At 47.3% G+C, this 22,386-nt stretch overlaps 1 pseudogene; it reads left to right on the plus strand.

Moving 5' to 3' along the window:
- The first annotated feature begins 8,943 nt into the window (after positions 1–8,943).
- On the plus strand, positions 8,944–22,313 carry LOC144274930 (myosin heavy chain, skeletal muscle-like; annotated as a pseudogene).
- The last annotated feature ends 73 nt before the right edge of the window (positions 22,314–22,386 follow it).

Consider the following 22,386-nt stretch of genomic DNA (forward strand, 5'->3'; position numbering starts at 1 on the left):
CAGGCTTGAGAGTTCAATCCTTGAGGGGGCCATTTAGGGATCTGGGGCAAAAATTGGGGACTGGTCCTGCTTTGAGCAGGGGGTTGGAGGCTAGATGACCTCCTGAGGTCCCTTCCAACTCTGATATTCTATGATTCTATGAAAGCATTAAGTGAGTGCAATGAGAAGAGGCAGGATGCAATGCTGAGGTTAACGGGGGAGCAAACGGACATGCTCACGCGTCTGGTGGAGCTGAAGGAAAGCCAATAAGAGCACAGACCGCTGCTGCATCCACTGTACAACTGCCTGCCCCCCTACCCAAGTTTCATATCCTCACCCAGGTGCCCAAGAACGCGGGGGGAGGCTCCGGGCACCCAGCCACTCCACTCCAGAGGATGGCCCAAGCAACAGAAGGCTGTCATTCAAACAGTTTTGATTTTTAGTGTGGCTACACTAAGCAATGTGGCTTTGTCCTTCCCACCTCCCCTCCTACCTCACCCGGGCTATCAGTTATCTCCCTTTATTTTTAATTAATAAAGAAAGAATGCATGGTTTCAAAACAATAATGACTTTTATTTCTTTTGCCAGCTGCGATCGAAGGGGGGAGGGTGGTTGGCTTACAGGGAATTAAAATCAATAAAGTGGGTGGGTTTGCATCAAGGGGAAACACACACAACCATCACACTGTAGCCTGGCCAGTCATGAAACTGTTTTCAAAGCCTTTCTGATGTGCAGCACGCCTAGCTGTGCTCTTCTAATCGCCCTGGTGTCTGTCTGTTCAAAATTGGCAGTCAGGTGATTTGCCTCAATCTCCCACCCCACCATAAATGTCTCTCCCTTACTCTCACAGATATTATGGAGCACACAGCAAGCAGAAATAACAATGGGAATATTGGTTGCGCTGAGGTCTAACCTAGTCAGCAAACAGTGCCAGCGAGCTTTTAAATGTCCAAAGGCACATTCTACCACCATTCTGCACTTGCTCAACCTATAGTTGAACTGCTCCTTACTACTGTCCAGGCCGCCTGTGTGTGGCTTCATGAGCCATGGGAGCAAGGGGTAGGCTGGGTCTCCAAGGATAACTATTAGCATTTCAACGTCCCCAACAGTAATTTTCTGGTCTGGGAAGTAAGTCCCTTCTTGCAGCTGCTCAAACAGCCCAGAGTTCCTAAAGATGCAAGCGTCATGCACCTTTCCCGGCCATCCCACATTGATGTTGGTGAAACGTTCCTTGTAATCCACCAGTGCTTGCAGCACCATTGAGAAGTACCCCTTGCGGTTTATGTACTGGTTGGCAAGGTGGTCTGGTGCCAAGATAGGGATAATGCATTCCGTCTATCGCCCCACCACAGTTAGGGAAACCCATTGCAACAAAGCCATCCACTATGACCTGCACATTTCCCAGAGTCACTACCCTTGATAGCAGAACGTCAGTGATTGCATTGGCTACTTGAATCACAGCAGTCCCCACAATAGATTTGCCCACTCCAAATTGATTCCCGACTGACCAGTAGCAGTCAGGTGTTGCAAGCTTCCACAGGGCTATCGTCACTCACTTCTCAGCTGTCAGGGCAGTTCTCATCTTGGTATTCCTGCGCTTCAGGGCAGGGGAAGGCAACACACAGAGTTCCAGGAAAGTGGCCTTACGCATGCGAAAGTTTCGCAGCCACTGGGAATCATCCCATACCCGCAAGACTATACGGTCCCACCAGTCTGTGCTTGTTTGGTGGGCCCGGAATCAGCATTCCACCGTATCAACCAGCCCCACTGCTTCCATGATGTTCCCAATTGCCACATCCCGTGCTTTCAGGAACATCTGTGTCCATGTCCTCCTCACAATTGTCCTCATGCTGCCGTCTCTCAGCCAGATTCTGCACATACTGCAGTATAATGCGTGAGGTGTTTACAATGCTCGCATCAGCAGCGGTGAGCTGAGCAGGCTCCATGCTTGCCATGCTATGGCGTCTGCATGGGTAACCCAGGAAAAAAGGCACGAAACAATTGTCTGCAGTTGCTTTCATGGAGGGAGGGAGGGGAGACTGACGACATGTACCCAAAACCACCCGTGACAATGTTTTTGCCCCATCAGGCATTGGGAGCTTAACCCAGAATTCCAATCGGCAGCGGAGACTGCGGGAACTGCAGGATAGCTACCCACAGTGCACTGCTCCGTGAGTCGATGCTAGCCATGGTAGTGAGGACGCACTCCACCAACTTAATGTGCTTAGTGGGCACATACACAATTGACTGTATAAAATGGATTTCTAAAAATCAACTTCTATAAAATTGACCTAATTTTGTAGTGTATACATACCCTCACTCTCTCCTGGTGAAGCTGTTCCACTTTCTATTATTCCCTGGCCCAGAGTGAGACCCTATAGCCCAGTGGTTAGGGCAGAGCAGGGACTTGTAGCTACCTCTCCTACAGCCTAGATATCCTATCCACCTGTGTATTCTGGGATCTCTCTTGCTGGACCTGAGACACCTCAATTAAAGTTTCATTGAAACCCAAGAGTGCCAAATTAAAAAAAACCATTATGTCAAAATATTCCTGACTAGCTCTGAGAATCTTGTCGTTATGTTGAGGGCGCTCCATTCCCTGCTGCCTGTAACCATAACATGAAAACAGACTAGATATCATTTTAAGAGATGCCACCCAGCACCTTAAAGGTGCAAGTGCCACTGTGATGTTTCTCAAAGTCCTTACCCCCCATTTAATGTTTTTTTGCCCACAAGCTCGGAGGTTGTAAATAATTATGAGAAAGATTTAAAAGAAAATCCCAACCCTCAAGTCCTCATTCTGCATGTCATAGTCCTTTAGACTGTAGCCTCTTTGGGACAGGGCCTGTCCTTATTTTTGTGTTATGTACAGTGTAGAACACACTGGGCGCTAACCATTTTGCTCCATTAGGGACCCAGTGCAATCTGCTGATATTTCCCAGCATTATAATCAGAAATTGTTTGGCCTCTGCTGTACTTCCATGTTTTCTTACTAGGGCCTTTAGCAGGAAAGTATCAGCTTAAGCCTTGCTTGAACTGTCATCAGAAGTAGTTGCTTTGAAGGTGATTGTGGGATCATAGATGGAGCTCTGGATGCAGCAGGAGGGGAGTAAGTAGCAGCAGCAGATAAATTTCAAAATAGCGTCTTCACCAGTTACTTCTGATGGTCTGTATTCCCTGAAACTCGGGATGCTCTGTGGGAGCTTTGCCCTGCAAGCTCCAAACGCATCCCTTACCTTCTGACTAATAACAGTTAGTGGGGAATGCCAGTCCTGTGGTGTTGGAGACTGCATTGCTAAGGTTACCAAGCAGGTTGTCAGCATCCCTCAAGTTACTTGTTAAAGTCCCCCGAAGCTAGTGATCTGCCTAGGGGAAAAATAGTTAGTGCCTTTTGTGGTGTATGTGTGGGGAAGGATAGGAGAGGTGAATCAAGAAGGGGCTGAAGATCTTTTATTTAATTTTTTTTTCCTCCTGGTGTTTTATATTAGAGATTCAGGATGTGTGTACCTGGCTTTTCCTAAAAGTCTCTGTGTATGACAGGAGAACAAGTGGGATTAAGGCATTACAAGTGGCAGGGAAGTGAGACATGAGCACTCAATTAGGGAAGGATTTTTTAGTTGGGCTATTTATAAGTCTTTGTTTTTGTTATCACCCATTTAACTCAAATGCCTGAGAAACTCTGGGGAGAAAAGCTCTTTAAGGATTTGTTAAAGATTCAAACCCTGCCTTCATGTAAGGGCTGAGAAAGTTCCCAGTCCACATCTCTGTACCCATTCCTCTAGCACAGCGGTTCTCAAACTTTAGCAACCTGAGGACTCCCATTTCGATGTAAAATTTTTCAGGTACCCCCCAATCCCTCCGCTTAGCCCAAGGCACTGCCCCCCACTCCACGTCTTCTCCCAAGGCTGCACCCCCGCCCCACCTCTTTCTGCACCCTGCTTACTCCATCCCCCTCCTTCCATCACTTTCTCTTCCCCATCCTCACTTACTTTCACCAGGCTGGTGCAGGGGTTTGGGATGCAGGAGGGGGTGCAGGCTCCAGTCGGGCAGCGCTTACCTTGGGCAGCCCCCAAAAGCGACCGGCACATCTCTCTGGCAGCAGCTCCTAGGCAGGGGGACCAGGGGATCTCCACGCGCTGCCCCTGCCCGTAGGGACCGCCCCCGCAGCTCCCATTGGCAGCAGTTCGAGGTGGGGGCAGCGCATGGAGATAACTCCCTCCTCAGCTCCCCTAAGGTCCGCAGGGGCATGTCAGCCGTATCCTTGAGTGGCTCAGAGCTAGGGCAGGCAGGGAACCTGCCTTAGCCCCGCTGAGCCGCCAGACTTTTAGTAAAATCTCCTGGTTTGACTTCAGTAGCCTCCGAGAGATAGAGGAAGGGGGAGGAGATGATCAGCAGGGCCCGCACACCCCTGGAGTTCCCTTGTGGACCCCCAAGGGTCCAGGGACCCGAGTTTGAGAAACTCTGCTTTAGCAGAAGTGAGAGACAAGGGTGAAAGAGCAAGCAGGAACATATGTGTTCCAGCCACACTGTGCGTGGTGAAGGGAAGGGCACAATCCTGTTTTTCTTTTTGCATGCCCCCTTTAAGTGCTGACCAGGTTGTGATGTGGGCTTACATGCTTTTTTTATTAAAACCATTTGGGTCTACTGGCCATATCGTGAGCTTGTTTAAAAACCCTATCTTCCAAGCCCTGTCTCTCGGGGAAATGGAGCAAACTCCGTGTCTCTAAAGGAGGAGTCACTAAAATGCTGAAACTTTAATGATGTGACCCAACAGGTTTAAAGCTTGGACCCCCTGCCCTAGTGCTGGGCACTGCAGATTTGTGCCTGTGCTGTGGGCGTGGAGGTGAGCGGGGCTGTTGATTCACAGGTCCTTGCCACACCCTCGTACTGTGTCCTTTGATCACAGAGCCAGGTACGTGAAGGCAGCTGGGGGGCTCCCCTGAGCTTTCCGTCTCCACAGTGTGCTGCTCACTGGTGCTTTTCTGCATTTAATGTGTTGAGCAAACAGACTGCGAGCAGGGCCAGTGATTCTTCAGCAGGAAGAAAGGTTGATGGAATGTGCTGACCTGATGCAATAAGAGAAATCAAGTGAAAACCTGAGCAAATCTGTCTTTCCAGGTGCATGTAGTAAAACCTCCATAACCCCCTCCCTGCCCCCCACTAAAGGGGCCAGCAAATATCAGTTGCTAGGCAGAGGTGACTTTCTACAGATGAGCAAACCGGCACACAACCCTCTACTCAAGGAATGTGTTGAAATCAAGTAATGCAGCTTCTTCCATGCAGGCAAGAAGAAAGATGACATTGAAAGTGTTCAAATTGTTTTACTGGGTGGCTGTTGTGCAAACCAGAAGTGATGCAGCTGGCCTGGGTGAGCTTTAAGATCAGAACTCTGCTTGCATGAAGGATCTGAACCTGGGCTCTTCTGAAAGTTGACTTTTAAAGATTTCCTAGGTTCTTCTAATGGAGCTAGCTCACTGATTCCAATTCCTGAAATAGTATGAAGAGGAAGCCGCTCTGAGCTGCGCCGGCTCCCATTTCCAAGATGCTCCTAGACTAAAGGATCATGGAAATGGTGGTTGTCTAATAACAATGATCCTTAGACTATCCTTTCTGTGCAACAATGCAGTGAAAACCAGATTGCATAAAGAAGCAATTTTATCAAAAGGTCCTCAAATCCTCCAGTGTAGGAAGTAGGTCACAGGTTCCCTAGTCACATAAGAAATATCAGTTAATCCTAGTTTGATGTATATTATGATGCGATTATTTTCAAGAACTCATGGAGAACAAGTTTGGTCCTAGAGGTCTGGAGGAGGGCAAATATTTCCTATCTTTAAAAAGAGAAACAAAGTAGACCTGGGGAATTACAGACTAGTCAGACTAATTTTCCAACCTGGAAAGATACTGGAACAGATTATTAAACATTCTATTTGTAAGCACTTAGAGGACAATAGGTGTTACAAGGAATAGCCAGCATGGATTTGTCAAGAAAAAAACCATGCCAAACCAACCTAATTTCCTTCTTTGATGGGGTTACTGGCTCAGTGGGTGGGGGGAAGCAGCAGACATGATTTATTTTGATTTTAGCAAGGCTTTTAACATTCCCACATAACATTCTCATAAGCAAACTAGGGAAGTGTGATCTAGATGAAATTACTATAAGGTGGCTGCACAATGGGTTAGAAGACTGTACTCCAAAGAGTAGTTTATAGATTCATAGATACTAAGGTCAGAAGGGACCATTATGATCATCTAGTCCGACCTCCTGCACAACGCAGGCCACAGAATCTCACCCACCCACTCCTGCGAAAAACCTCTCACCTATGTCTGAGCTACTGAAGTCCTCAAATCATGGTTTAAAGACTTCAAGGTGCAGAGAATCCTCCAGCAAGTGACCTGTGCCCCACGCTGCAGAGGAAGGCAAAAAACTGCCAGGGCCTCTGCCTATCTGCCCTGGGGGAAAATTCCTTCCCGACCCCAAATATGGTGATCAGCTAAACCCTGAGCATATGGACAAGATTCACCAGCCAGATACCCAGGAAAGAATTTTCTGTAGTAACTCAGATACCACCCCATCTAACATCCCATCACAGGCTATTGGGCCTATTTACCATGAATATTTAAAGATCAATTAATTATCAACAGTTTGCTGTGCAACTGGGAGTGTGTATCTAGTGGAGTCCCGCAGGGGTCAGTCCTGGATCCACTACTATTCAATATTTTCATGAATGACGTGGCTAATGGAGTGGAGAGTATGCTTATACAATTTGCAGATGACACTGTGAGCACTGTGGAGGACGCAGGGGTGTAGGGCTGCCACAGAGGTCTGGAGCATCACTCCCAGACCTAAAATCCAGGCCAGAGCTACACTGGCTCCTCAGAAAACTATGTTCCAGCAGCGGCCATATCTTTCCTGCCCTGGAGCATTGGCAGTTGCCCCCGGTCTGTCTCTGCCAGTAGGCAGTGTGTGTCTGTGTGACTATGCTCTGCCTGTGTGTGTGAGCAATAGAGCTGTCCATGTGTGGGAGAGAGGGAGAGAGCTGTCCCTGGGTATGATGTATGTGCTTTCGCTCTGTGCGGGTATGTGTGTGCATCAGCTGTGTGTGTTTTCCCTGTATATGTGAGCTGTGTGTATGTGCACTCTACCTGTGTGTGAGAGAGACAGAGCTGTCCCTGGGTGTGTTGTGTGTATCCCTGTCCCTGTCCATCTCTGCGATGCTGTAGGACGGAACTGGAGTCAGTGTGCCTGGCTGCCCTGATGTGAGCCATGCCCAGGGATTCCAGTGGCTGGCAGGGAATCAGAGCCCTGTGGCTGCAAGCAGGAGTGGTATAGCCATGCCATGGGCTGCCTGTGCCAAAAGGATCTGGAAACGAGAGCAGCTGCTGCTCTGGGTTTGACTCCGTTCTTGCTTTGCTTGGGTAAATCCAGAGCAACCCGATCCCCTGAAGCCAAAGGGCTGCAAGGTGTCTGCATGCACAGAGAGCTGAGGACAGCTTCAGCCCGGGTTTTCCTCCACGAAGCTGAGCTTGTCCCCACAGCCTTCCAGCCCCTCAGCTTCTCAAGATCCAGTCCCCAGCTCTGTCAGCATTCTCAGTCCCTCCCTCATTGCTTCACCAACCTGCCTCCATCCTCTTTGTGTCAGTGATAGGTGTGGGGGTGAGTGGGATCCTTTGGTTTTACTGAGGTGAAATGTGCAGAGATGCTGATAGCAAACAAGGGGGTTAGGGAAGTGGGGCTGGAATCTCTGCCTGGAGGGAGCCGACAGGGATGGGGACTGTATGGGGGGAGGCTGGAACCTGCACTGGCGATTGAGGCCTTTCAGGGCTGGTGGGAGATTCCCTCTCTAACCTCACTGGGAGACAGAACAAACAGCCTTGGCTCTGCCCTGCAGGACAGAAGGATGCATGTGTAGTGGATGTAGGTGAAGAGAATGGAGAGGGAGAAAACATGCATGTGCATTTCTGTAGGGCTCCGATACTATAAAATGTAGCACTGTGTCACTGGAGGACAGGATTAGAATTCAAAACGACCTTGACAAACTGGAGAATTGGTCTGAAATCAAGAAGATGAAATTCAGTAAAGATAAGTGGAAAGTATTACACTTAGGAAGGAATAATCAAACACACCACTACAAAATGGGAAATAACCGGCTAGATCCAGGGGGCCATAGTGGATCACCAATTGAATATGAGTCAACAATGTGATGCAGCTGCAAAAAAGACTAATATCTTCATGGGGAGCTTTAGCAGGCGTGTTGTATGTAAGACATGGGAGGTAATTGTCCTGCTCTACTCGGCACTGGTGAGGCCTCATCTGCAGTACTGTGTCCAGTTCTGGGTGCCACACTTTAGGAAAGATGTGGACAAATTAGGGAGAGTCCAGAGGAGAGCAACAAAACTGATAACATATTTAGAAAACCTCACCTATGAGGAAAAGTTTAAAAATACCTTGGTATGTTTTTTGTTGAGAAAAGAAGACTGAAGGGAGATCTGATAGCAGTCTTCAAATATAGAAAAAGGACAGTGATCAATTGTTCTCCATGTCCACTGCAGGTAGGACAAGAAGCAATGGGCTTAATCAGCAGCAAGGGAGATTTAGGTTAGATATCAGGAAAATCTTTCTAAATGTAAAGGAAGTTAAACACTTCAGTAGGCTTCCAAAGGAGGTTGTGGAATCCCTGTCATTGGAGGTTTTTAAGAGCAGGTTGGACAAACACCTGTCAGGGTTGTTTCTAGGTTTACTTGGTCTTACTTCAGCTCAGGGGGTTGGACTTGATGACCTCTCCAACCTGACATTTCTGTGATTCTATATTTCAAAATGTAACTCCAATCTCTATGTAAGAAATGTCTCTGTATGTGCTTCAGTCTCTCCTGTACAAATGATCAGCTATTGTCCTAGGGCACCACTGACATTCCAGGGCATGGACACAAGTAACAGTTTTGAAAAAAAAATTCTGCCCTGTGACCATGATCTGCCTTGTGCCCTATAGGGAGTCTTTATCGATTGGTGACAGCTTGTTGGGGTACAATGAGATGGTAAGAGAAAGCAGCTCTGACTACGAAACTCTTGCAATGAATTTATAGAGGGTGCTTCAGCAAGTGAAAAATGAATGGACAGTACTAGTAGTCCTGTCAGGGACTTTCAGGTGCCACTGTTACTTCTCTAATATATTTGTGGGGAAAAGTCAGCTCGTTTTTGATCAGACATAGGTTGTCTATGTTCTAAACTGGCTGCTGCATGACTGATAAGCAGCACCGTGAAGAGAACTGTTGCCACTTCAAGCTCTGTTTTCTCTGATTATCCATGGTCTCAGTTGCACTGCCTGTCAGCCTTCTCTCCTATGGAGCCATTTGATCTCCTGTCCACCCTGTGTCCAGAGAGAAAACATTTTGTTTCCTATAAGATGAACATTTAGTTAGTTAATAAGTGTAAGAAGAAAACCTTGGCTTATACTGACCAGGGCATGAGAGGAGGGAGTGATCTGCATGGGAACAAACTGGCCAGCGCTGCTTGATGTGCTTCCAACCCCCTCCGCTAGAGCTGGGGAACCAGGGACAGCTCATTAATTGTACTGAACATGGCTAGTATTTTGATGAGCTCTAATTCCCAACAGGGGCTGGGCTTTATTGCTTATGGATGTCTCAGGGCACAAGGTCACTCTGTCTGCAGCTGCTGCCATAAGACCGTTGCCACTGCTTCTCAACACAGGAATAGGCAGAACCTGAGGTTTCTGTCCTCTCTTATCCCACAGTTTGCCTTAAAGTTGTGTATCCATACAGTCTTGTCCTGGCACATCCCAAAGAGTTCAGGAGACTGCTAATGGGTTTCCAGGGGACAAGACAGGAGAAGCCCTCTGCAGCGGGGTGCTGGTGACGTTGGTACAGGTGATGTTTGATGCAGGGACAGGTTCTGACACATAAAGCTTATTTCATACCTGTTCTTTCTTCCCATTGCACTTCAGGCCCTAATGTGTCCCCTGACTGCTGCCCCAGCAAGGGTCTCCTTTCCAGACTGATTAACCACACTATCCTGTGTGTGGTCTCTCGAGGGAGGGGCTGGTGAGGTTCTGAGACCATTCACATCCAGGGAGAGGGAGCTGCCTTTGTCTCTAACGTACACAGTACTTCCTGGGCTGCCAAAGAGCCTTGTCTGAGAGTCCCAAAGCTTGCTGGGGAGTGGGGTTTTCAATGCCTGTGAGTGAAGATGCTGAGGCTGGCAGCATGACAGAGCAGCAACCGTGAGCTGCCTGTTTCCCATGGCTCCCTCTGCTCATTTGCTCCTGGTCCTGCACTTTGTTCTGTCCTGGAATTTTCCCTGTCTAGTCTAGTCCCCACCATGTTGCTGGCTTTAGCAGGGCTGTATGGAGACCATTGCCTAGATTTAGACCAGGGCTATTCAGACTTCATTCCCTTAGTTTAGTTGCCAGCTTCCAAGCTGCTCTCTTGAACTGGGAACTCCAACAGGTGGAAATGCCATCTGTGCACCTGCCCCACAGCACCTCTGGTCATGGGCCACATGGTGTGCTCAGCACCTTGCCCAGCCCATGTCCATAGCCAGCCAGCCCCACTCACACAGCACAGCTCTGGGAGAAGAGCCAGGGAGAAGTCTGGGGAAGCAAAAACAGGGATGGAGCCACGTGGCAGGCCCACATGACTCGTTTGGGTGCTCAGACTGCACTGTGGTGAGCACCAAGCCGGGGGTGTAGCTGGACTGTTAAAGTCACAGTGCAATGAGGGCTGAATTCTGCTCCATGGTCCAGATACGAATTTAGGGCCAATACCACTCTGTGCAGTGGGTTCCCCCCACAGATCAGTGGGTTTGCTTGGGTTACCTCTTAAGTCCCCTATCATTGCTATCAATCTAGCATCTTCTAGGCACCCCTCAAACTAGACTGAGGGTCCACAAAGCGGGTGGCGTTTCTGCCTCCTCTCCTGGGGTTGCTGGGGATGGTTCTCTGCTCTTCTCTGGGTTGGAGAGGGAACAAAAGAGACAGCTGCTCCTCTCCCCACTTTTTGCTTCCTTTTGGTAGCTGGGGGTGCTGCTGCTGCTGAGGCTGGCGAAGGCTCTGCAGCATGATATGGAGGTGGGGAGGTCTCTGTCATGCTCAGCACCTCCAGGACGAACTCCGTGTTGTTCTCCATTTTCCATTAGGGGAATATTTCTCCTTGGGCTGCTGCTATTTCTGACCTGTGTGCCTCCTCCTTCCCCATCCTCCTTTTTCTGTTTCTCTTCCCTGCCTTGTCTTTGTGTCTCTCCTTCTTTCTCCCCCCTCCCTGTTCCTTCCCACAGCAACTCCCAATTCCCCACTCCCCTCCATACCCAGGGGCTTCCCTTCCATTCCTTTCTCTAGCCCATCTGCTAAACAAGCAGCGGCAAAGCACTTAGTGTTGATATTTAGAGCATCAGCACTAGGCTCTAGGGCAGGGGTGGCCTCAGAGCGTGGCCACAAACTCTTACTCGTGGCTGCTCTCACACTTTTCCCTAAAATACTTAATTAGTTTTAGGAAAAACAAATAAATATGCACATGTACACGTCCAAATCATTGTAATTTATTTATTGCTAGCTAGTAAGTCTGTTGTGAAAAGTGATATTAACAAACATACAAGTAGCACTTTTCACAGCAGACTTATTCAGCCCTGGCAAGTTTGGGGACAAATTAAGCCCTGGATGGGAGGTCAGGGAGGCAGCGGGGGCCAGGGAGGCAATGGGGGGGCCAAAGCCCCATCGCCGGAGGACAGAGCCTGAAGCCATGCACCTGGAGCTTGGGGCCTGCTGCCGTGCAGCCAGAGCCTGCCACCCTGCCATCCCAGGACTGAAGCCCAAAGCCTGAGTCCCACTGCTCATGGGAAGATGGGGAACTCACCAGCTGCTCCTCTAATGTTGTGCCCCAGGTGTGTCCAGAGGGGGGCTGGGCCCCACCCCTGCTTACAGACCCAGCAGCCAACACCAAGGCAGTGCATCCAGGAGCACCATGAAGCGGGAGGGAGAGCCCTGGAACTGCAGCAGGGAAAGGAGCAGAACACGCCCACAGGAACTGCAGCAGGAAAAGGAGCCCCACACCCACAGCTCCTCCGGTGCGGCTGTACTGCCCCCAGCCCTGTTCTCTGTGGGGCTGCTGTACAGACGGAGGAGACCTTGCGTGGAAGGGCTGGGGGCGGTACGGCTAGGCCGGAGCTGCCAGTGTGGGGCCACCCAATGGCCCCACGTTCTGTTGCTCTTCTTTCCAGTACGCCATACCACCTATAAATATCTTGCTGGTACAGCATACCGTACCGTAGCGTACCGCCCCACTTGCACTGCTGATCCCCACCCAAATGATCACTTCTCATTCACTATTGAGCTGTCAACGCTCTCCTCTGATTGGCCCACGATCCCAGCCTCCATCACCACTTGTTATATTTTGAAAGGAGCCCCTTGTATGTTTTCACCCGGGCTGCCTTGTGCTTGGGCAGAGCTCCCCATGAACACCCCCTGCGCTACCTCATTATTCTCCTTCAAAACCCTCCTTTGCCATGCGATGCCTACAAAAACCTGATGACAGTCAGGAGGCTGGTGTGCTGTGCCGACTGCCCAGCGTGTTGCCCAGTGCTGTCTCTTTCTTTCCTAGCTGATTGGTCTGTAGACGTTTCCTGTTGTCTTGGACTTCGAGTTTCTGAGCTCTTTGGGACAGGGACTGTCTTTGTGTTCTGTGTTTGTACAGCACTAGCCCAGTGGGGTCCTGGTCCAGGCCTGAGATTCCTGGGCACTAAGAGAATGCAATTAATGATCAGAGCAGGGTTATCAGAAAGGGGACACGCTTCAGGCCCTTACAGCTGGTGCCAGGCTTGGAGATAGGAGTGTCTTCCGCAGAGCCTGGAGGAGCCCCATTGACAGTGGCTGTCTTTGACAAGAATGGTTCCAGTCTCCTGGGGTGTGAGCTGGTGGGGCCTGTTGTCCCTTAGCCAGGCAGCTCATCCACACATTGTTCCCTTTACAGTTTTGCTTTTGTCATCACTTTTCTCGCTTGGGCCATTAGGGATCTCCTTACACGAGAGACATCTGAAGCATTCCAAGGGGCAAATGGATTCCTTCTGGCACTCCTTCCGGTGTCTGTAAATTGCTGCAAATAACTAGCCCAAGTCTCTAGAAAAATTGTACCTACCTTTCTTAGTTTCATAGAGTTTAGGGGACCATCAAATCATCAAGTCTGGCCTCCTGCACCCAGACACCCATATACTGAGTCAAAAGACTTTAGTTAAACCAAAATGTTTCAGGCCTCAGCAAACTCAGCTGTGCGCACCAGGCAGAGAACAGTAGAAAATGCCTGAGGCCCCTGCAATGGGAGAGAGGCTAGCCTGCTGGCCCCGCCAGTTCTGCCTGAGACCTCGCCCCACACATGCCATAGCCTTGAGGCCCCCCCCTCAACCAGAGGGAGCTGGAGCCCCAGCCCGCCTGCCCCAGCCGCCCTGGCTGGCTGGCCCCACCAACCTGGCCCCAATGCCAGGCCGGCCCCAGCACCGCTTTTTTTGCCTCTGTCTTCACGAACAAGGTCAGCTCCCAGACTACTGCACTGGGCAGCACAGCATGGGGAGGAGGTGACCAGCCCTCTGTGAAGGAAGAAGTGGTTCGGGACTATTTAGAAAAGTTGGACGAGCACAAGTCCATGGGGCCAGATGCACTGCATCCGAGGGTGCTAAAGGAGTTGGTGGATGTGACTGCAGAGCCATTGGCCATTTTCTTTGAAAACTCATGGCGATCGGGGGAGATCCCGGACGACTGGAAAAAGGCTAATGTAGTGACCATCTTTAAAAAAGGGAAGAAGGAGGATCCTGGGAACTACAGGCCAGACAGCTTCACCTCAGTCCCTGGAAAAATCAGGGAGCAGGTCCTCAAGGAATCAATTCTGAAGCACTTAGAGGAGAGGAAAGTGATCAGGAACAGTCAGCATGGATTCACCAAGGGCAAGTCATGCCTGACTAATCTAATTGCCTTCTATGACGAGATAACTGGCTCTGTGGATGAGGGGAAAGCAGTGGACGTGTTGTTCCTTGACTTTAGCAAAGCTTTTGACACGGTCTCACAGTATTCTTGCCAGTAAGTTAAAGAAGTATGGGCTGGATGAAAGCTGGCTAGACTGTCGGGCTCAACGGGTACTGATCAATGGTTCCATGTCTAGTTGGCAGCCGGTATCAAGAGGAGTGCCCCAAGGGTCGGTCCTGGGGCCGGTTTTGTTCAATATCTTCATTAATGATCTGGAGGGTGGTGTAGATTGCACCCTCAGCAAGTTTGCAGATGACACTAAACTGGGAGGAGTGATAGATATGCTGGAGGGTAGGGATAGGATACAGAGGGCCCTAGATAAATTGGAGGATTGGGCCAAAAGAAATCTGATGAGGTTCAACAAGGACAAGTGCAGGGTCCTGCACTTAGGACTGAAGAATCCCATGCGCCGCTACAGACTAGGGACTGAATGGCTAGGCAGCACTTCTGCAGAAAAGGACCTAGGGGTTACAGTGGACGAGAAGCTGGATATGAGTAAAGAGTGTGCCCTTGTTGCCAAGAAGGCCAATGGCATTTTGGGATGTATAAGTATGGGCATTGCCAGCAGATCGAGGGACGTGATTATTCCCCTCCATTCGACATTGGTGAGGCCTCATCTGGAGTACTGTGTCCAGTTTTGGGCCTCACACTACAAGAAGGATGTGGAAAAATAGGAAAACGCCCAGTGGAGGCCAACAAAAATGATTAGGGGACTGGAACACATGACTTATGAGGAGAGGCTGAGGGAACTGGGATTGTTTAGTCTGCGGAAGAGAAGAATGAGGGGGGGATTTGATAGCTGCTTTCAACTACCTGAAAGGGGGTTCCAAAGAGGATGGATCTAGGATGTTCTCAGTGGTAGTGGATGACAGAACAAGGAGTAATGGTCTCAAGTTGCAGTGGGGGAGGTTTAGGTTGGATATTAGGAAAAACTTTTTCACTAGGAGGATGGTGAATCACAGAAATGTGTCACCTAGGGAGGTGGTGGAATCTCCTTCCTTAGAAGTTTTAAAGGTCAGGCTTGACAAAGCCCTGGCTGGGATGATTTAATGGAGGATTGGTCCTGCTTTGAGCAGGGGGTTGGACTAGATGACCTCCTGAGGTCCCTGATATTCCAACCCTGATATTCTGTGATTCTATGGATGTCCAAGGAGTGCTCAAGGTCTTTGATTTCACTTTCCAACTGATACTTTTTTTTATGAATCACACAACCAGTAGCCAGCATGCTCAGTAACAAAATCAACTCTTCTTTATAAGTAGGACACGCAACAGCACTCGGATGATGCTCTCCGAGGCCAAGAAGCCCTGAAGGAGCAGGTGGCCATGGTTGAGCACAGAGCTAACCTGTTGCAGGGAGAAACTGAGGAGCTGAGGACAGCTCTGGAGCAGACAGAGAGGAGCAGGAAAGTGGCTGAACAGGTGGGGGCTCATGGACAACACTGAGAGCGTGCAGCTCCTGCATACCGAGGTAGCCCACAGTGCAGGGCTATACCCATTCACGGTTCTACAGAAACACAGAGTCATAACCAATAATAATTCCAGGATCTTTTCATATCCTTTCCCAGGACAAAGGATCAGAGACTCAAGAGCTACTTCAGTCTCTCTCTTTTGTAGAACACCACCCTTATGAGTACAAAGAAGAAGCTGGAAACCGATATTGCCCAAATCCAAAGTGAGGTGGAGGAGGCTATTTAAGAGGCAAGAAATGATGAAGAGAAAGCAAAGAAGGCAATTACAGATGTAAATGTTTCATTTCATTTACTTCTTTTACAGTTTAGCATTTGCCCTGTGTGCTGTGAGATAAAGTGTGTGGTGTCAAAGTGTAGATGAGAGATCTGTGTGCAGCCCTGTATAAAGATGCAGGAGGTCACACGAGGCAGTGGGGCTGGCGTGCCAGGGATCAATGCAGCCTTTAGCAGTTTCACAGAATCACAGAAACGAAGGGCTGGTGGGGAACTCAAGAAATTATTTAATCTGTTCCCCCGCAATGAAGCAAGATTAAGTAAACCTAGGCCATACCTGACAGGTGTTTGTCTAACCAGTTCTTAAAAACCTCCAATGACAGAGATTCTACAACCTCACTAGGTAACCTGTTCTAGAGTTTACTATCCTTATAATCAGAAAGTTTCCCTAATATCCAACCTGAGTCTCGCTTGCTGCAAACTAAGCCAATTATTTCTTGTTCTACCATGTGAACATGGAGAACAACTGATCATTGTCTTCTTTACAACAACCTTTTACCAGTTTGAAGGCTGTTATCATGTCCTCCCTCAGTCTTCTCTTTAGACTAAATTCAAGACTCCCCTTTCAAGCTTTCCTTGTGTGTCATGGTTTCTAAACCTCTCATCATTTTTGTTGCTCTCTTCTGGACTCTTTCCAATTTGCTCATATCTTTCTTAAAGTGTGGTGCCCAAAGCTGGACACAGAACTCCAGCTGAGGCTTCACCAGTGCTGAGTAGACTGGAACAATTACCTCCAATTTGTGTGACTGTATGAGAAATAAAACCCAAACTGAGTACCTGTACTGAGCCCACAGGTTCCCAGATCAATATAAGTGTTTCTGTGTAATAAGTGCAGGGAGAGGTTACTGCTGTTCTATAGAATAGTATATACCACTAAGGAACAATTTGTGTTTAGTTACAAAAGAGAAGTTAAATCATAAATATTATTAAAAACATAGCTAAGGCCAACATATTAGTCTGAAAACCCATAACATCTCCAGGGGCAGTCAGTGAATGTTGCTGATACTTGGATTCAATTCATAAGGAAGACAACCCAGAAGAAAGGAGATAAAAATATTTACACAATTTAGAAATAACAGTCCCTTGTGGCTTCACAGAATAGCAGGTTAAATGTTCAGCTAACTCGTGCACTTTGTACTGTGCACCTAACAACGGCCATCACCTTCCCCCAGAACTAGTTGCCTTGCACAGCTTACAAAATACTTCCTGTCCATATGTAGCTAGCATCCCCTCTTTAGGCAGCTAATATACCTGTTGAGCTAAGCTCTGCTGGTGAAGCTCCTAAGCAGCTAGCCCTTGTTCTGAAGTTAGTGGGCTTGTGGTGCTTAGGGATGCAATTATTGACCTAGCAATTGTGTGAGGCACAGCCATTCCTACACATACAGCTCAGAACTTCGTGGAATTTTGTATTGCGTTTTGCTGATCGCTTCTCGGACTTTTGGCTAAGATTAAGTGTCTTAATAAAATTATTAGGTCCTATTCACTCATTATACTCCACACCTGAACATAGCCATTATATGAACAACATACCCCCCATATCTCAATGTCTGTACTTTGACCTGTTAAACTTTTACCCCCAATCGGGGAGACTGCAGATTATGTATTCCTTATGCCACCCGTTCCTAAACCAAATTTCGCACCCCTTGATAATCTGTACCTTATTCCCTGATAACCAGAAACGTCTATGCTTAAACTCTGTACCGTTTTCTTTTTACTTCAAAATCATCTTAATAAAATTATTAGACCCTGCCTGTGCAGCTGCAAGCCCCACTCCAGAGCCTGGCAGCTGTGCCACAATGCCATCCAGAACTGCCTGGTGAAAGCCATTGCACTTCGCCTGGGGGAGGTCGCTGTGAACTGCGCCATCCCCGGTACTGACAGCCAATTGTGACCTGACGTAGTAGTCACCAGCAAGGCCCAGAAAAAGATCATCCTCGTCGACGTCACGGTCTCCTTTGAGAACAGAACCCCGGCCTTCTGCGAAGCCCGAGCTCGTAAGCTGGAAAAATACGCCCCTCTGGCCGACACCCTGAAAGTGAAGGGCTACGAGGTGCAGATGGATGCCCTGATCGTCGGCGCCCTGCGTGCCTGGGAGCCCTGCAATGAGCGTGTGCTGTGGACCTGCAGGATTGGTTGATGCTACACATGGCTCATGCGGTGCCTCATGGTCTCGGACACCATCCGATGGTCCAGGGACATCTACGTCGAACACATCACCGGCCCCTGACAGTACCAGGAGCTGTGAGCTGGTACGACATCGTGCATCAACTATGAGAAAGGGAACGAGAGACTTTTTCCATTGGACCATATGAACTGGAACCATAAACTCACTGAACATTAAATCTCACCAAATGAGGGTAAATCCACCCTCATCATTGTATCCACTCATTATACTTCACACCTGAACATAGCCATTATATGAACAACATACCCCCATATCTCAGTGTCTGTACTTTGACCCTTTAACCTTTTACCCCCAATCGGGGATATTGCAGATTATGTATTCCTTACTCCACCCGATCCTAAACCGAATTTTGCATCCCTTGATAACCTGAACCTTATTCCCTGATAACAAGAAACTTCTATGCTTAAACTCTGTACGTTTTCTTTTTACTTCAAAATCATCTTAATAACATTATTAAATCTGTTCTTATCAGTTTAATATCTGATACGTCCTCTATCTGAGGAGTATATATTAAATGAATTGCACTTTGTAACTTTAGAGTCAGTTCTTTTCAAGTGTAGCTGTATTGCTCACTAAGGCCTATTATGATATATTCCCTGAATTTCCCTGGAGATTGTCTGAGCTTTGGAGACCAAAATGTGAGGCTGCACACACCCTAATTTTGTTTTAAATAACATTTATATTGTTTTAAATCTTTTCCGCAACCTCAAAGGTAATCATAAAAACTGTCCGTGTCTCTGCATGAACAATGTATACACATATACAGTATACACACATATTGACAAATTCTACACACCCTGTGAGTAGAGTTCATTTGATTGTGCAAATGCCCTGCTTCCATTATCACTACTGTAGTATCCCCGCTCTATCCCATTGCAAGTGGAAGGTCACAGTAATAAGCATTCAGCAAGCAGCTAATAAGGTAACAGGAATCCTGTGGCTGGAGTCATAAGCAACCCCTCAGACTGCCTGTATCTTTGTATCTGTTTGTCTGAGTCCCTTACTGAGTTCATTGTGTGGTTTACCTTTCAAGGCAGCCATGATGGTGGAGGAGCTGAAGAAGGAGCAGGACACCAACACTCACCTGGAGAGGATGAAGAAGAACCTGGAGCAGAGAGTGAAGGACCTGCAGCTCCGTCTGGATGAGGCAGAACAGCTGGCACTGAAGGGTGGCAAGAAGCAGCTTCAGAAGCTGGAGTCCAGGGTATGTGCTTGAGCTGAAGGCTGGTGGTGACGAATACAATTTCAACCTCTGCCTCCTGTAGTAGAGTTGGTGCCTAATTTCTCATTTACTTCCCCAGATCCAAGAGCTCGAGTCCAAGCTGGAAGGAGAGCAGAAACAAGCTGCAGATGCCATCAAAGGCATTTGGAAATATGAACGGCGCATCAAGGAGCTGACTTTCCAGGCAGGTGCAAAAGAGAAAATCCACCTGAAATGTTTTTTTCTCATCAAAAACGTAAAGGTAAACTGGCATGGTCTCTTTTCAATAGGGTGAAGAGAACAAGCAGATATTTCTGAGTCTCAGGTCAATAAGCTTAGAACTAAGACCTGAGAAGTTACCTCCAAAAAGGTAAGCCATTAATGTTAGATGCAACTGTGCAGTTTGCACTGAATGCCTGAAGGTGGTTAAGTTGTCTTAGAAATCACAGCTATGCTCACCAGTAAGATAGACTCCAGGCTTCCCTATGACAAACAAAGCTTTTATCTTTTATCTTGGTAGTGTCATCGGTATGGCCAGTGCTCAGAAGCTACCTACAGAAGAGGGGTAGAAATAACATGATCACCCTAAAAATGCCTAATGTAACTTCCATTTCAGTAACTGCTGCCTCCCCATAATTTACCTTAACATATTCTGTATAAGTACCTGGTCAAAGCTGCGTTGCCAGTTTCATTTTCCTTTTTTTCTACACTGCAGCCCTTTTTTGCTTGCATTTTTCATAGTATCTCCTACTTGCTTTCTTCTTCCCCGTCCAACCTTCTTACACCCTTTTCTTCTGAACACGAGGCAGTGGATGGGAGGGACTGACCCCTAGTGGAGCCTACCCACGCTGCTCCTTTAATTCCCTCACCTCTTCAGCACTCCCAGGGCACTAGAAAACCTGAGCTGGTAGAGCTGAGTGAATAACTGATTTCTCAGTCCAAGTTTCACCCTGGAAAAAAACCTGGCTCAGGGGCGGAAATGAAAACCCGAAAAATAAATTGTTTTGGGTCAGGTGAATCTTTCCTTTGACCCCAAAGGTGGGTTTTTTTCAGTTTTTTATTTAGTTTTCAGTTGTTTGAGGGTGTTTTTCACCCCCTTTTTGTTCACACTTTTTTTGCTGAATTTCTAAATGAAACACCATTTTAAAATGAAGAAAACGTTAAATTGAAACCAACATTATTAATTATAATAATTATAATTATAATCATATTATATTTATTATATATTATGTTTATATAATGATTATAATCACAATCATAACTATATTATATTTATAATTATATTGTGATTGTATTATAATTATAATTAATAATATATTATTATTGAAAACAATAAATTGAAAACAATAAATTGAAAAAAAATTCAGCTTTTTTTGAAGAAAAAAATGTTTTGCACAAAACTATTTGCTGGATTTGACCTGAATTTGTGAGTTTCTGCTCTGGAAAATGCATTTTTAAGTGAATTTATTATTTGCTGGAAAATTTCTACTCATCTGTAAGGGCTGGATATTTCCCACAAGGTTACTGTTATAGCCCCACAGTTTACCCTTCTACTGCTCATTTTTAGGGATGGATTTCAACAGTAGCCTGTATAATTAGGGTTATAATTTTATGACTGAAACTATTTAAAGTACTAAATCCTGCCTTTGCATGCTCATTCAGGCAATTACATTTGGAATGCTGGCAGTTACGTCACATTTGCATGCCCATTCAGGCAGTTACAGAAGCTGTCACAGAATCACTGACATTAGAAATTTAAAAGACCCATTAGGTTCACGCAGTGCATCTCATGGGGGCCAGGGCAGGATTATTCCCAAGTGATGGAACTTCCTCTACTGCCCTGTGGAAGTTATTCCACAGCCTAATAGATCTCATTGTTAGAAATCTTGTCCTGCTATTTAGCTGAAATTTTGCCTTAACAGAAGTTTTATGAAAAATGGTCTTTTTGCTAACACACCAGAATGGGACTCAGGACAGTCAGGTTCAAATCTTGGCCCTACCACAGGCTTTCTGTGTGATCTTGGGCAAGTCACTTAGGACTATATTCAGAAGGGTACTTAGGTGCTTAACTCCCAGTTTTAGGCTCCACTGCGATTCACAAAACTCCTGTCAAACCCTGTCAGTGCTAAATGCACTCAGAGCCAATATGTTCAGGGTAAAAATTCCTTGGTGCCTAGGAGTCTGTTTCTGGGCATGTGCCTGGACACCTGTCTCCTGCCTAAGCCACAGAGTGATTCAGGAACGGGGGGAGGAGAGGTGTTCGACTGCCTATTCTCTGTACGGGGCCTGATCCAGGCTGAGGCTGGCTGCTGGATCAGGTCCCATTCAAAATCCAGTTGCCAGAGAAGGAGGTGGTGATAGCAGTGCCTACCTTATGCCGTTTACCTCCGTGGTTAGAGCACTCACCTGGGATGTGGGATACCCAGGTTCAATTCCTTCTTAGGGGAGAAAGATTTTGAACACAGGTTTCCCACCACTTAGGAGAGTGCTCTAACCACTGAGCTATGGACTAGGCTGATATGGGGCACTCTCAGTCTCTCCTGCTGAAGCTGTTCCACTGTGGATAAATAATTAAATGACCAGTGGCATGCTCAGATACTATAGTGATGAGTAGCACTCTAGAAAAGTCAACAAATTATTTTCTCCATTACATTCCATCTCTCCTAGGGTACCACACTCAATAACTCCTCCCCCCCGCCCCCCCCCCCCGCAGCTGCTTACACCATTCAGAAACTCATAGATTGCAGTTCTATTTCCTCCTGCTGTCTCTTAGCAAAGCTAGACAGTTCCATCCAGCCTCACTGTGCTCCCCTGTAAAAAGATAAGGAGTACTTGTGGCACCTTAGAGACTAACCAATTTATTTGAGCATGAGCTTTCGTGAGCTACAGCTCACTTCATCAGATGCAGTGAGCTGTAGCTCACGAAAGCTCATGCTCAAATAAATTGGTTAGTCTCTAAGGTGCCACAAGTACTCCTTATCTTTTTGCGAATACAGACTAACACGGCTGTTACTCTGAAACCTGTGCTCCCCTGTGTGACTTTTGAATATGCAAACAAGTGAATGCAACAACACTTGCAAGTGCCATTTTAGAAATTGGCTGAGGGCAGCTGCAAATCCAATCTTAATGTCTAAAAGGAATAAACAATGTTTCTCTCTTTCCAGGTAGTAATAGAAAGGGATGAGTGAGCTTCCTTCAGGACAGAAACAGGAAATATGCATAATGTATATTTCCCCTGTTGCTGACTGTTTGTAGCTGTTG

Source organism: Eretmochelys imbricata, chromosome 14, assembly GCF_965152235.1.
Source record: "Eretmochelys imbricata isolate rEreImb1 chromosome 14, rEreImb1.hap1, whole genome shotgun sequence".
Taxonomy (NCBI): domain Eukaryota; kingdom Metazoa; phylum Chordata; order Testudines; family Cheloniidae; genus Eretmochelys; species Eretmochelys imbricata.